Source organism: Sminthopsis crassicaudata, chromosome 1 (genome assembly GCF_048593235.1).
Source record: "Sminthopsis crassicaudata isolate SCR6 chromosome 1, ASM4859323v1, whole genome shotgun sequence".
Taxonomy (NCBI): Eukaryota; Metazoa; Chordata; class Mammalia; order Dasyuromorphia; family Dasyuridae; genus Sminthopsis; species Sminthopsis crassicaudata.
Window position 1 is genome coordinate 463,040,871 of NC_133617.1, and position 15,696 is coordinate 463,056,566.

Here is a 15,696-nt window from a genome sequence, read left to right on the forward strand (position 1 = left end):
TTATTGTTCTCATTTTACAGCTGAAGAAGCTGACTTGCCCCAAGTTACATTGCTGGTAAGTTTCTGAGGTATGATTTGAACTTGTCTACCTGATTTTAGTCCCAACACTGTAGCCACTATGTATCATCTAGTTTCCTGCAAAATTGAAGATGCTAAAGATTTTGCAGGCTTTGGAAAAAAGTTCTAAAATATGCAAACACAAATTATTGAAATCATAAGGGAAATCTTTCTTCAAATCCCAAGAAAAAATTTATATACAAGTGAGCAAAAGCTTATGAGTGGGGCAGCTAGGTGGCGCAGTGGATAGAGTTCCAGCCCTGTAATCAGGAGGACCTGAGTTCAAATTTGACCTTAGACACTTAACACTTCCTCGATGTGTGATCCTGCGCAAGTTACTTAACCCCAGTTACCTCAGCCAAAAAAAAAAAAAAAAAAAATAGCTTATGAGCCATCTGTGGTATATTTTGTTAATAACAATAATAGCATTTATGTAATGCTTCAAGGTTTTACAAAGTGTTTTGCATATATTATCTTTATCTCATTTATAAATTTATAAATATATAAATTACCTCATTTGATCTGATTAGTAACACATAAGATCATTTTTGAATGATGAAAATGTCAGTGAATACTTTGTTATGTTTAAGATAATAATTTTCCAGAGATTTAGAAATCACTTGGGAAAAGGCTCCTTCCGGCTTTATTCAATAATTACATTTATAGAAAGCATAATGCTTCTCAGGAGAATGTGCAACTGGATATGATATCAAGCACTTCTTTAATAAAGAGAATTTTAGCCACACTGGAGAGATCAATCTCTATTCTGCCCTCTGACCCCATACCATTGCCACATTGCTTATTCTTTAAGCATTCTAGTTTGCTGAAATTTTGTTATAACTTGAGGAGGTTTCACAAACCTCTGTAGTGCCGTAAGCTGTATTTATTATATAATTGAGAAAATATTTGAAATGACAAAATTAAAGGAACAATTGTACTATTCACATAACTATTTTATTTGAATTCAGGAATAATTAAGCTAATAACTACTCCAGACTCTTTACAATGAAAGTAGTTGATACTCTAGGCTTAGTTTTTTAATCAACCATACCACTTTTACCTTCTCCACAAAAAAGTTATGCTTGTTAGTATGATGTTTAAAAAAAAGATAATTAAGATATAGTTCCTGCCATCATGTATTTTACAGTATAGCATTTCTTTCAGCATAGGCATATAATGTGTTAGTTACCATGAGACTGATCTTTATAGATTAAACATGTTTGAAACTGTCTCTCTGCCAATCTAGATTAATAATATTTTTACTAGTAATATTCTCATGATCAATACACATAGAAACTTACTGACATGTCCTGAGTCCAATATAATTATACAAGCATTCATTCGGTAACTATAAGCACTTGTTAACTATAGCTTGCATTTATATAATGTCTATTATGAACCAAGGAGATGATTAGGTGGTTCAAGTGGGTACAGCATTGGGCCTGGAGTCAGAAAAACCTGAGTCAGATCTGGCCTCAGACACTTACTAGCTGTGACAAATCATTTAACTGTAGAAGGAAATGGCAAATCACTTCAGTATCTTTACCAAGAAAACCACATGGATAGGATTGGCCTGCTATGGTCTATGGGGTCACAAGGAGTCAGACACAACTTAACAACTAAGTAACAATAACAAATGTGTTAGGTCCTATACCAAGTCTTTACAAATATTATCTCATCCAATCATCGGAACATTCTTGGGAAGTAGTTGCTTTTATTAACCCCATTTTACAGTTGAGGAAACTGAGTGCCTGAGGCAGCTTTGAACTCAGGTCTTTCTGGCTCTAGGCATAGTTTTCTATCAACTATACCACTTCTACATACACCACGAAAAAGTTATGCTTGTTAGTATGATGTTTTTAAAAAAAGATAATTAAGACATAATTCCTGCCATCATGTATTTTACCATATGGATACACCATTCATACACATATATGCAATATTATGATATATATAAAAATACAATGATTGTAGTACAGAACAGAGAACAGGCACAAAATATGCGATAACAGAGGAAAGAAAAATCATTCGTATTGTTAATAAGGAAGGAATCTCTCTCTGCCCTTAATGAATATTATTTTGCCTTTTAATTGGATCAGATAATCATCTTATTCAGTAAGTTGTTGACTCAGAATAGAAGGTAAGCAATCTATGACCATGAGGTAACATCAGACTGTAAAAGCTATTCCTAGTGATCAGGCTATTTAAAAACAGGCAATGGGGCTGATTTGGGGCACAGGCTGGTCTAGAGCATGGTAACAAGGTTGTGAGGAGAAGGAAGTATCTCACATTGATGGTAAATCGCACAGCAGAGAAGAATCAGTGCATCAGGAACACTTTGTCCTGCTCACCTCATATCCCATCCTCTCTCTGGTTTGGTGGGTAGAGAATGTAGCAGACTAAGTAGAACTTTTTTACACTAACTGGAATAGGTTTTTCTAGTAATGAAATTGCCAATGCTAAGGTTTGGAGCAAAATAGGGAAGGAAGATGGGGTGTAGGAAGAAGAGCTCTTTAAAATGTAAAACTCAGTTGCATTATCTATAGATGCTCAAAGTGGTGAATAGTTCAATACCACAGTTTTTTTCTCCCATTTGTCCTACATTTTGATTCTGGAAAGAAAGATGGATTTGCCCACTTTCTTTTATATAAAATACGACTTAAGTGTGCATAGATAGCTGTATCCACATACCCCACCTACATTCTTCACAATCACTTACTGAATCAGGATCTGTCATTTCATTAACATATGAAGTTCCTAGTGTGGAAACTCTCTCCACTGATGTAGATTATAGTAACTTAAATATAACTTCTCATATCAAAGAGTTATTTGCAGCACTGAGATGCTGATTGACTTGCTAGCAATCCCACAGTTAGTATATGCCAGAGAGACTTGAACCTCTGTCTTCCTAACTCCAAAACCAAACCCTTATCCATCATTGTAATACAGGGTTTATGATAGCTAGTGAGCTTACCTCACACAATTATTATTATGAGTATCAAATCAGATAATGGATGTGAAAGAATTCTTAAAACCTAAATACATTCACTTAACCCCAATTGCCTCAGCAAAAAAACAAAAAACAAAAACAAAAAAAAAAAAACCAAAACAAAAACTAAGTACAATCCATATTGTAAATGGTAATTTGGGGGTTCTAGGATATTCAGTTCTAGAAATAGAAAATGTTAAAGCATGTTCCTAGTGGCAGGTACAACTAGCTGCTTTAAAGTATGGGATGTTCATAATTCCCATTTAGTATCAAGTTTCCAACACAAGGGGATTAAGAAATCACTAGAAACACATGGGCTATTATTACAGACCAATTTTGGAAGGGAAAATGAGCAGTCATGACACTGAAGTGACAGAACAACTTGATCCCCCACTGAGACTCTCAGCAATCTCCTGTACATGTATTACATGTGGGCTCTAGGACAAGGTTCTTATTCAGGGTTCTGTGCTCTATTTTAGTTACACTCAGGGATTTCAGCAGGAATGCCAGGCTAAGGGTACTTGCCATGAGAATCATAGCCTCACTTGAGCAAAAAGAGGGAAGACAGCTATATAATCTCTCTAGCAAACACAGGGAAAAGAAATTGGACACTGCTAGACCTCAATTTGGGAATAATGAAAAGATAGGTGTATTCTTTGAAGAGTATTCATTAAGTTCACCAATGTTGCCAAAGTGATGCATAAAAGAGATGGAAGAATAATACAGCTCAAATGTATATAGACTTTAAGGTTTATAGAGAATTTTGTAAGATAATTATCTGTGAAAAAGTTAGCAACTCTAATCAATACAATGATCCATGACAATTCCAGTGGATTTATGAAGAAACATCCTTTTCAAACCTCAGATGGAGTCCAGATTGGACTTACTCAGACTGGAGATTGAGCATATTTTTCCTCTTTCTTTGTTTTTCTTGCTTTGGGAGTGGGGAGGTGGGGGAAGGGTATGGTTAATGTAGAAATATGTTTCATATGTGTAGTGGATATGCATTTTTTGCTCCTCAATGGTAGAGAAAGGTCAGGAAAAAGGGAGAAAATTTAGAACTGAAAAAAATATATATTTTTTAAAAAGTGAATCAAGTAAAATACCAAAAAAGTGCTTTGCATATTATGATCTTATCTGATCCTAAAGGAACTTGACTTTTGAAATTTAAAAGAATGCTTAATAGCTAGCATACAGAGCATTTTGTAATAAATGGGCTCTTAAATACAATTTGTTTTGACAGTGTCATGTGTTTACACAGGAGCAAATAGATATCTAGCCTGAATTCCTTATGATGACTGACTCCACTGAGAACAAAACATGAGAAGCAGAGTTTCTCAGTGGAGTCAAACACAATTTGCATAAAAGTTCTTTATAAACTTAAGCTTGTTATTAAATTTTTTCATCAGAATTTTCTTTAAACTAAATAATCTCCATCTGCCTAATTTTCTCTCTTCCCTTCAAGTCCTACTTGTTCTAACCGCTGAATATTTCTCCTGAAAATCCTCTCCATGTTCTTTTTTCATTTCTTTCTCTTTTTTAATAATCCAAAATGAGACACAGTAGTTTAATGCTTCACCCATGTAGAAGGAAAATTAGGGTCCTTGTGAAAAATTTTGGTCACTTAGTCTGGAATCATATTGCTTTGGGGTCAGTTTGTTGTCTATTATATCTCCTAGATTTATTATACCTATCCTTTTTGGTGCATGAGTCTTTCATGCCTTGACTGAACATTGGTACTTCAAGCAAACTCTAGGTATTGCTGCATCCCAGATTAGTCTCAATTATCTAAAAGTATAGCATGAGATTCTCAGGTTAGTTTTGGTGAATTTAGCCAAAAAAAAAAAAGATACCTATATATCTGTGTGTGTCTGTGAATATATGTGTGCATATATATATATATATATATGTATATATATACATATGCATAAACTGAGAGAAAGTGAGAAAAAATCTGTGCTTAGCATCAGGAAGACTTGGGTACCTTTCTCTGATACCTAGTGGTAATGAGACTGTGGACAAATTATTTAGTCGCTCAGGTCCTCGATAATTCTCTAAAACTTTAATTTGCAGTTTAGTTGGCAGAAGGAATTTCCTCCCCAGAAATCCTCTACACCAAATAAATCACAGGTCCAGTTTAAAAAAATCTATCTTATCCCATAGTGTGAATACACACACACATACACACACACACACACACACACACACACACACACACACACGTGCATATATACTGCATGTGGCAGATACGTGTTTGTATTTGTACATGTGAATATGCATGTGTGTGCATATGTGTGTGTACTTTATCCTTTTTAAAGAACCTTGATGTATCTATATACATAAATATATATATACACATATATGGTATGTGTATGGATTTATATATGTATCAATACATATATACATATACAAAGCTCATTTTAAAAGGATAGATGGATTCTTATTGATATGAAATAATAATAAAGAGTTTTATAACTCCTAGATAGTTGGGTATCACTGATGTAATAAAGTAGAAATATTTGTCCTCTGGATCAGTAGTACCAAACTCAGAAGCTAGGGCTCCATTAATCCATATATGTGGATACCTGAAGGTTACATATTGACTTAATTTTGAAATACAATGTTACCTATGTTTTATTTTTATTTATTTTGTTAAATATTTCCCCAATTATATGTCAGTCTGATTCAGCAGCAGTATAACTATTGCGGGCAGTTTGAAACTGTGAGTTTGACCCCTCTGTTTAAATTCTCATTGACTATGTCCCATGAGAGGAGTAATATTAAAGAGGAATTAATCCAGAAGTGAACAGGAACCATCTCTTGACAGAACAGCTGAGAGCAGATTGTTTAATTTTCAATAAGTATTTATGCCTTCCAGATTAGCAAAGGCTACAAATCAGAGTGTAATTTGTTTTATTGATTGTCTAGACTTAAAAAGAGATGAAGAAAATGTAAATTATGCAGTTTAAATTTTAAAGTGTGTTGTGCTTTTTTGGAGAGTTGATTGTTAAACCAGAAGACTTTTGGATCAATCTGTAATTAAAATCTCCAACAGTTGAATGCACAACACGATCACAGATACCCTCCTGAATAGTGCTAGCAGTATTTTATCTCTAGAGTAGCAGTGTCTCAGCCTGGTCCACAAAAAGGGGTTTCCTTATATTCTATTTGTTTTCCTGGCTATTTTATTATCACAAACAGCGGAACACAGATAATCTTAGAGAACCAAGACACTTGTAGGCACAGGTGCATTGACCAGCTTCAACTCAATCCCTGTCTTCTTTTTCCCCTCCTACTTACCTTGCTTGGGATGATTATTCTCAGAACATGGTGGAGGCGAGTCATTAAATGAAAACAACATGAGTGCTGCTTCTTTATATGTATTGACTGAGGCAATTCCAACATAGAACAAGGCAGGGTACTTCTTGAAGTCATTGTCTGCTAATGGAACTTTCCTGTTCCCAGTAGCCCAGCTGCACTGCCTTATCCACTGGGCTAACAGGAGAATAATCAGATTCTGTCCCAGCTTTTTCTGTCTTTATTTATAATCTTTTTTTCTTAAATGAGAGGAGGAAAAGAAATTAGATAGCTCCCTTATTGTTCCAGTGCTAAGTGCTTTATAGATAGTATCTCATTTGATCGTCACAATATTCCTGAGATGTAGGTGCTATTATTATTCTCATTTTACAGTTGAGGAAATCAAGGCAAGGCAAATAAGTTAAGTGGCTTACCCAGGATCACACAACTAATAACTATCTGATTCCAGACCCAGCAAGTCACCTACCTGCCTCCAGATAATGAGTTCATTAATCATGACAGCCTGGAAATTTAGGAACAGTTTATTCAAAAATATTTCTTAAGTACATGGATTTATATTTAAAAACAAATTATGGGTAATCATGATAACCAAACAAAAAACTATAAATTGGTAGGGAAAAAATAAGTTGCTTAAGTGTAATGTGAAATCTCATTTTGTAGCTTTCTCTATTCTTAAAGGAAAATTAATACAGATTTAATGTTTTAAAGGTCATTGAACAACTTTTTAAAAGGAGATCATACAGTTTAACAATGCCTTATTTCCCTTGCAATCTTCATGTATTCCACACCATAAGTGTCAGACACATGGCCCACAGTGGTCCCAAGTACAGCGAGAACTAAATTCAAATGTAATTGGGAAATATTTAATAAAATAACAATAAAACAGATATGACATGAATATGTGGTTTTCTAAGTCAGTATGTATGTATTAAAATATGTTTGGGTGGGTTGCTAATTTTCAAAGTCACAAAATTGACAGGTATTTCCTTCAGCAGGAAATATTTATTCTGTGTTGTCATTTTATTACAAGTTGTTCAGTCAGCCCCAAAACACCAAATTAAGAGAGCTGACAGTACAGCCCATTTCTGTGAACTTCCTAGAAATGCACAGCTAGCTTTGCAACAACCTGAAATCATCTAGGACCTCTAGCACCAAACCCACATGATTTCTGTCTGTTCACAGACATTTCTGGCTGGAAATGAAAGCCTTTGTTTTCATTACTGAGGGGTTGTGAATTTTTAAAAGGGTAATATATTCTTGAGAAGTGGTGATGTGTAATACTGTGTCAGTTTCAAATAGAAACAGTAAATTGGACATAAGGATCCCTGAAGCACATATTCACTTAGAAAACCTCATATTATCATTATCTCTGTGTTACCTTCTTTTTGTTTATTTTGTTAAATATTGCTCAATTATATTTTCATCTGATTTGACCTGTCCGAGTAGTGTTGTAGATCACGTTTGACACCTCTGGACTATGAGGAATATTGTCCTGGAAGATCTGATTTTAAGTCCCACTTTGGTAGTGACTCTGGCCATGAGTCAACCCCTCTTTGGGCCTTAAGAATCTTTCTTAGACTATAAATTATACGTGTATTCTGTGTGATCTCTGTAACTGTTTATAGGAGAGAGTTCTCAAAATGTGATGCAATTTCCTTGGTGTGAATTGCTGTGGGATTTGTAGGTTTGATCAAATAATAACTCAAACCATTAAAAGATTCTATATTTCTGCCATACTATTAACAACAAGTTAGTTGATATTGATTTCATTTCAAATATCAATAGAAATAATAGTAACTCCAATTAAATAGTGCTTTAAATTTTACAAATCTCTTTTCATATATTATCCCATTTGATCTTAAGAGTAAACCAGTGAGGTCAGTGATGTTATTATCCTCATCTTATGATGAGACAGATGAACATCTATCAACAGTATTTCTTAACGGGGCTTATTATACCTCATAATATGTTAAGTACTTATGCAACAAATTGTACAAAGTAATAATAGCAGCTAATATTTATATAAAGCTCAATAGTTTAAAGAGCATTATACTTTTGTTCTTGCTATACAACAAGCCTGCTATTTATTGCTATTCAATTATTTTTCTGCCATGTCCAATTTTTTGTGACCCCATTTGGGTCATATCTTGCCAGAAACTACTCCAGAGTAGTTTGCCATTTCCTTCTCCACTCATTTTATAGATAAATAAGTTTACTGAGGTTAAATGGGGTAAGATTTGAACTCAGGAACTGACTTCCATCTAGCCATCCCTCAAACCTAGTAATGAAGGTTCTTTATTCACTATATCACCCAGCTACCACTGAATCTAGTCATTTAGTCAAAGGTGTGCTAGAGTCAACTCATATCAGGTTTGTGAGAATCCATTGTTTAATTTTAAGAGTGAGCATTTGCTCTTCAGAAGACCTCAAACCCTACAAATCAGGGCTTGATTTCTTATTTTATTGGTTGGCTAGACTTAAGGAAATATTAGTAATACAGATTAAAATTAAAAGTCTGCATGCATACATTTTTCCCGGAGTCCCCAGGTGCAAAATCTTACCAGCCCCCCTCTCCAGTCCCAGTATATTCTACTATAAACAGTGCTTGAACTCAGCAGAAGTCCTATAAGAGGCAGAGGAATGAAGTCTGGTGAACATAAGCTAAAACTAATTATAGTAATAACTGCTATTTATGTAGATCTTTAAAATTTGCAAAATGATGTATATTCATGACATCATTTGAGCCTCATAATACGCCAGTAATTAATTGATTTAATTAAATTATAATCAATTGTTCAATTGTAGCACTAATTGAATGACAGGATTTCAGAGAAGGAAATGATCAAGGCTTGTGGAAGAGTAGAATTTGTACATAGCCAATTTGTAAATGTAATTTTACGGAACTGAGAAAAGGGGATTCCCAAACACCTAAAGAAGCAAGGGAATACAACAGGTAGAGTGCCAAGCCTGGAGTCAGGAAGATTCATCTTTCTGAATTCAAATCTGGCTCCCGACACTTACTATCTGTGTGATCCTGGACAGTCATTTAATTTCCTTTAGCTTTGTTTCCTCATTGTAAAATTACCTGGAGAAGGAAAGAGCAAACTACTCCTGTACTTTTGTCAAGAAAACTTCAAGGGGATTTCCAAAACTTGGACATAATTGAAATTTCTGAATAAACAAACAAAAAACAGGCTTCTTTTGGTTCTTTCTCTTACGAAAACTAGAGGACATCTCTTCCTGATTTAAAGTCTAATTCCATAAACATTAATAAGTATGCTTCCTAAACCCAAAATTAAGCAGAGACCCAGATAATAAAGGATTTCTTTAATTTCCTTTACTCTTATTTTCATAATGAGCAATTTGCATGGCTTTATTAAAAAGTCCTCTTTTTAGAATCTTTGTCATGTCAGAGAAGGATAGACAATTTTTTATTTGTTTGAATTTCATTAGTCCTTCTGCTCTTTTAGGTTGTAATGGTCATTTCCCAATATCATCTGCTCCCCCTACCAATGATAAAACCCTCTCTCGTACGTAGCATTAAAAAAAAAAAAAAAAAGGTCAAAACAACCCATCTAAAAACATATACAGAATTTCACTTCTCTATCTGGAATATGGAAGTATATTTTCTTAGTTTGTTGTTGTTTTTTTTTGTTTGTTTGTTTGTTTGTTTTTGTGTTGGTTTTTTTTTTTTTTTTTTTTTTTTTGCAGGAGCTAAGACTAATTGTTACAGTTTATTGGAATTCAGCTGCCTTTTGGTGTTACTTTCACTCCTATTATTGTAGTCACTGTATGTATTGTTCAACTGGATCTGCTTGCTTCGTTCTATAACAGTTCCTACAAGTTTTCCTGCACCTCTCTGAATTACTCATATTCATCTTTTCTTACCCTGCAGTAGTGTTTCACCATATTTATAAACCACAATTTGTTCAGCCATTCCCTCAGTCAGTTTTGTTTCCATTTTTTTAACTTGTGAATTTTTATAATGCTTCAAATCTGAACTGCTATGGATCTTTGATGCTCTCCCCTGTAAAATAATTTCTTAAAAGAAACGAAAGAGATCTAGTATGAAAAACAGTATTTCATTCATGCTCCAAAGTGAAATTCCAGCCTCAGAAGCCAAGAAATATAGCAGGCATATTGTGAAATGATTTAGATGACTAGCATTTAGTTGAAGAACATTTAGTTGAAAAAACAATCAAAATGTTCACTTTAACAAATAATATCTATTTATTCTATCTGCAGTGCTGAGGCTAATATCTTAATTCCTCCTTTAGACCACTTTGCCCTGGAAACTAGATCATAGTTTTGGAGCAGGACATTGAGTCACTGAATGATAAAGTCATCAGTAAAGTATGGCCAGATGGGAGCCGAGAGTCTGGAGCATGAATGCTTGGCAGATTATACATTAAGTGCTAGCTAGCAGTGTGTCATGAAAGTTCTACGCAGACAGATAGCTTTTTTGGCACAACCTGGTTTTCAGGCATATCCACCTGTCATAAACAAATCAGATTGAATTTTTATGTGTTTTGGGGTGATACTATCTCTGGTACATGAGTGAAGAGAACAGGATGATGGTAGAGAGCACCTTAATCTTAATATTACTACTTTCACTGTGAAACACCTGCAGCTCTTCCTGGCAGAATGTTCCATATCTTGCTTTCCTGTTACTCTGTGTCTATAAAAGAAGCCGGTCTTGCCAAGAGTTTTGGCATCCATCCTCTCTGATTGTGGAGGCAGAATGAATTTTTGAAGTGGAATCATCAGTTTGACCATAATAGAATATTCAAAGAGAAGAACAAGCCAGTTGGGAGAGCAGATTGCGAAGGACCTTGAGGGCTAAGCTAAGAATTCTGAACTTTTTCTTTTAGGCAATTGGAAACCATCATAAAATTTTGAGCAAGGAAGTTTTTAGAAATGAAACTGCCAGTTTTTAGAAGAAATCAAAGCTTTCTATAGTCATATGAAAATGCTTTAAATCACTCTTTATTAAAGAAATGCAAATTGAAATAACTCTGGGGAACTACCTCATACCTATCAGATTGTCTAATGTGATAGGAAAAGAAAATGACAAATATTGGAGGGAATGTGGAAATATTGGATATCAGTGCACTGTTAGTAGAGTTATTGAACTAATCCAACCATTCTGGAGAATAATTCGGAAGTGTGCCCAAAGGGCTATAAAACTGTATATATTTTTTGACCTAGAAATATCAATATTAGGTCTGTATCCCAAAAAAGATGAAAAAAAGAATAAGGAGCTATCTGTACAAAGATATTTATAGAAGCTCTTTTTGTGGTAACAAAGAATTGGAAATTGAGGGGATGTCCATCCTATTGGGGAAGGACTGAAAAAGTTGTGGCATGCAATTGAATGGAATATTGTACTATTAAAAAATTTATGAGCAGAATAGTTTCAGAAAAACCTGGGAAGTGTCATCTGCAAAATGAGCAGAACCAAAAGAACATTGTATACAGTAACAGGAATATTGTAACAATAATCAACTGAAAAGATTTAGCTACTCTGATTAGTACAGTGATCCACAATAGTTCCAAAGGACTCATTAGAAAAAATACCATCAGCCAGCTAAGTAGGGCAGTGGATAGAGCACCAGCCCTGAAGTCAGGAGGACCTGAGTTCAAATCTGGTCTCAGACACTTAACACTTCCTAGCTGTGTGACTCTGGACAAGTCACTTTACCCCAATTGCTAGAGAGAGAGACAGAGAGACAGAGAGAGGCAGAGAGAAAGAACTGATAAGCTTTAAGTACAATATTGGAGTATAACTGTTTCTCTTTATTTTTTTCTTGATTTTAAAAAAATATGATTAATATGGAAACCCTTTTTGCATGATTTCACATGTATAATTTGCATTCTCAGTGAATATGAGAGGGATGGAGAGAGAATTCAGAATTCAAATGAATTTTTTAAAATAAATAACAAATTTGTTTTAACAGAAAGGAAGAAATGAAGCTACCAGGGGCCATAGTGTATGGCTTACACAGAAGTAGTTGAAGTCATGTAATATGTAGATCAGGTTAAGTAGAGGATTCAGGAGAAGGATAAGTGAAAGTCAAATCATTCATTTTTAGGGATTGCAACCTAACTTGGAAAGTGATGATGAAAATGGATATGACTTTGAGGGTGGTATAAGAAGACCTTTAAAGGATTTCAGATTTTTAAAAATATTTGATCCCTGAATTATGTTTTCAGGCAGAAAGTCAGTACCCTAACTTAATGTTTTACGTGTCTATTTATGTGTGTATGTGTGATAGATATGTGTGATAGACCCCTTTGGCAGCCTTGTTATCCTCTTAGTGATGTCTTTAAATACATAAAATAAAATACATAAGATTGCAAGAGAACCCAATTATATTGAAGTGAAATTATTTTTTAAAAAATTAAAGTGAATTTATGGATTCCAGTTTAAGAACCTCTGCCTTAGAAACGATGCCTTCCTTTTTATTGTGGATAGTAGTCCAGTGCCACAGGTTAATACAGCAAAACAAATTTTGATTGTTTATATTGCTCACATGCAGTGAGACCAAGACAAGGATGTCAGATTTCCCAGCACTGGACTTGGAATAGGAAATTCTAAACTCAAATCCTAACTTTATTAGTTAAAAGATATGTGATCACAGATTTATAGCCTAATTTCTCAAATCCTCAGTTTCTTCTTCTATAAAATATGTATTAGCTATTGTTACAGGATTGATACAAGAGGATTAGGATGAGGACCAATTCAATCCTTTTTCAGTCATATCCAATTCTTTGTGACCCCATTTGGAATTTTCTTGGCAAAGATACTGGAATGGTTTACCATTTCCTTCTATACTTCGTTTACAGGAGCAAACAAGGTTAAGTGATTTACCCAGCATCTCACAGTGAGTTAGTATTGGAGGCCAGATTTGAACTCAGGAAGATGAGTCTCCAGGACACTTTGTCATCTACCTCCCTGATGATGATAATGGTGATGGTGATGCAATTTAATTCTTATGCCAGAAATTTTACCAGACTTTTTTAATGACCTCACTGCCCCCTCCTGTTGTGATATAAAATTCCTAGATCCTAACTTTCTTCATCCTCCCATTTATAATGACTATTCAACAGCAGCCATTTTAAAATTTCTCCCTTTTTTTGTTCATGAAGACCATTTCATAATTTCTTCTAGCAAAGGTTGACTAGAAGAGAGCCAAAACAAATCTATCATCAGGTAGTTCCAGGGTGACATCTGAGGCTCTTGGAATCCCCAAACTCTGTGGGCATCCTGTATCTTAAGTCATCTAGTCCTCCCAAATAGAATGGTGCAGATGCATTCCACCAGCTTAGTTCCTCTTAGGAATTCTTCCAACATCAGCATAACTTTTGACTCAGAATGTAGTTACCTTTAACTTTTGACAAGTGTTAGTTGGACCAGTGGTTAAAGTAGCTAGGTCTCATATAGACCTAAGTTCAAGGCCTTCCTTTTAATCTATGTGATTGGTCAAAGTCACTTAACTTTTGTCTAACTCGGTTTCCTCAACCATAAAATGGGTTCTTGTAAGAATTGAATTAGACTATAATTGTAAAGTAATTAATATAGTCCCCCAGGTTTCTTAAGAATCAGATTAGATTATAGTTGTGAAGAAATTAGCAAAAAGGCAGTTAACTCCTTTATTTCCTAACTTTTAGACCTCTCAGAAGTGACATAACCAAACATTGAAGTCAGCAAATTCAGCATAACTTGCTTTAGACATTGTGTTCAAATGTCATGCCTTAAATATTCATCAACACTGAGAAGCTGGCTGTTTAAAAGAATCCACTCTCTATAAAAGAGTACCTGCTAATATATTTGTTTTATAAGCTCATATTTTTTGACTCAGATTTTTCTTAAAGTATATTAAGGTATTTTCTTAAGATAGCTATAATCTTGTACAAGTTGAGACAACTTGGAATTGGGACAGAAATGATAAAATAGAAACTCAGAAAGATTAAGTGACAGAATTATTTAACAAGCTTTATGAAATACCTGCTTTCAACTAGGTATCTGTGAAGCCAGGGAATACAAAGACAATAAATAAATAAACAAATCAATACCTGCCGTCAAGTTTTCAGTGAATTAGAGGAAAATAATGTGCACAGATAATAACGTGCATAAGTCCCAGAGACTTTGGGAGAAAATCAGGGATGAGTTTTATGAAGCACAAGGAAAGATGGAGTCTCTCCAGGCATGAGACTATTTATTCAAAGGCATAATGACAGGACTTGTAATGTAATATGTGGAGAACAAGTAGACCTATTTAGCTGAAGTGTTGAGAACCTGGGGTGGGAAGAATTAATGGGTAATCAGCCTGGAAAAAAAATAGGTTGAATTAAATTGTAAAAGGCTTTAAATTACAATGAGAAAAATGTGTACTTAATCTTGGAAGCAGGAAGAAGTTACTAAGTTTTTGAGCAAAACCTGTTTTTAGCAACACCAATTGGCAACCAGGGGTAGACAAGATTGGAAAGGAGAGCAATTAGAGGCAGGAAGGCCAATTGGGAGACTTCTGTAGCAGTTCAGAGAAGAGATGATGAGGATCTGAATTAGAATCATAGTCCAAGTAGAGACATATATGAGAGATATTTTGGAAATAGATCTGATAAGACTTATAATTGATTGGTTATGGGAAATGAATAAGGGTGAGTCAAGAATAATTTCCATATTAAGAATCTATGTGACTAGAAGAATGATGTGACTTTTGGCAGAAAAAGGTAAGTTAAGAGGAGTGGTTTTAGTAAATGAGTCATTTTGAATATTAAAAACATCTATATTAGCTACAAAGGGCACTAGAAGGAAGATACTATCTACATCCAAAGAAAGAACTGATAAATAGTAGGATGTATAGAATAATATTACATATATGTGTGCATACATATATATGTATATACATATGCACACACATTTATGTCTAATGGTAATCATTGCTAAGTGGGATGAAAGGAAGAAAAGAAATAAATGTACATGGTAATTTTATGATATATTTAAAAGGAATAGCAGTTGATGTGCAATCATTTTATTATACTATGCTATGAAAACACTTGTTTTATTTAATAAATGAAAAATAAAATTTAAAAAGTGACTTCAAACTCAGTATATCAAATTTACGTGAATTAAATTTGATATGCCTATGGTACTTCCTACTAGAGCTCTATTATATCTCCAAGTCTAGAGATATAAATAAGAGTTAAGAACTTTATATGTAGACTTAGATGTCATCATCATAGAGTTGATGGTTGAACCCATGGCAGTTAATGAAATCACCCACCAAGTATAGACAGAAAAAATAAGACAAGATAAAGTCCTGGGGTAC

At 34.3% G+C, this 15,696-nt stretch overlaps 1 protein-coding gene and 1 long non-coding RNA gene across 8 annotated transcripts in view; both read left to right on the plus strand.

The window, feature by feature from the left end:
* Window positions 1-15,696, plus strand: part of PALM2AKAP2 (PALM2 and AKAP2 fusion) — a 485,619-nt gene that overhangs the window by 138,953 nt on the left and 330,970 nt on the right. The window lies entirely within an intron of this gene.
* LOC141550325 (uncharacterized) overlaps window positions 1-15,696 on the plus strand; it is a 46,248-nt gene that overhangs the window by 25,931 nt on the left and 4,621 nt on the right. Inside the window, exon 2 of the long non-coding RNA XR_012484583.1 lies at window positions 21-55. This is a non-coding gene — a long non-coding RNA (uncharacterized LOC141550325). The remainder of the gene's footprint in view (window positions 1-20; window positions 56-15,696) is intronic.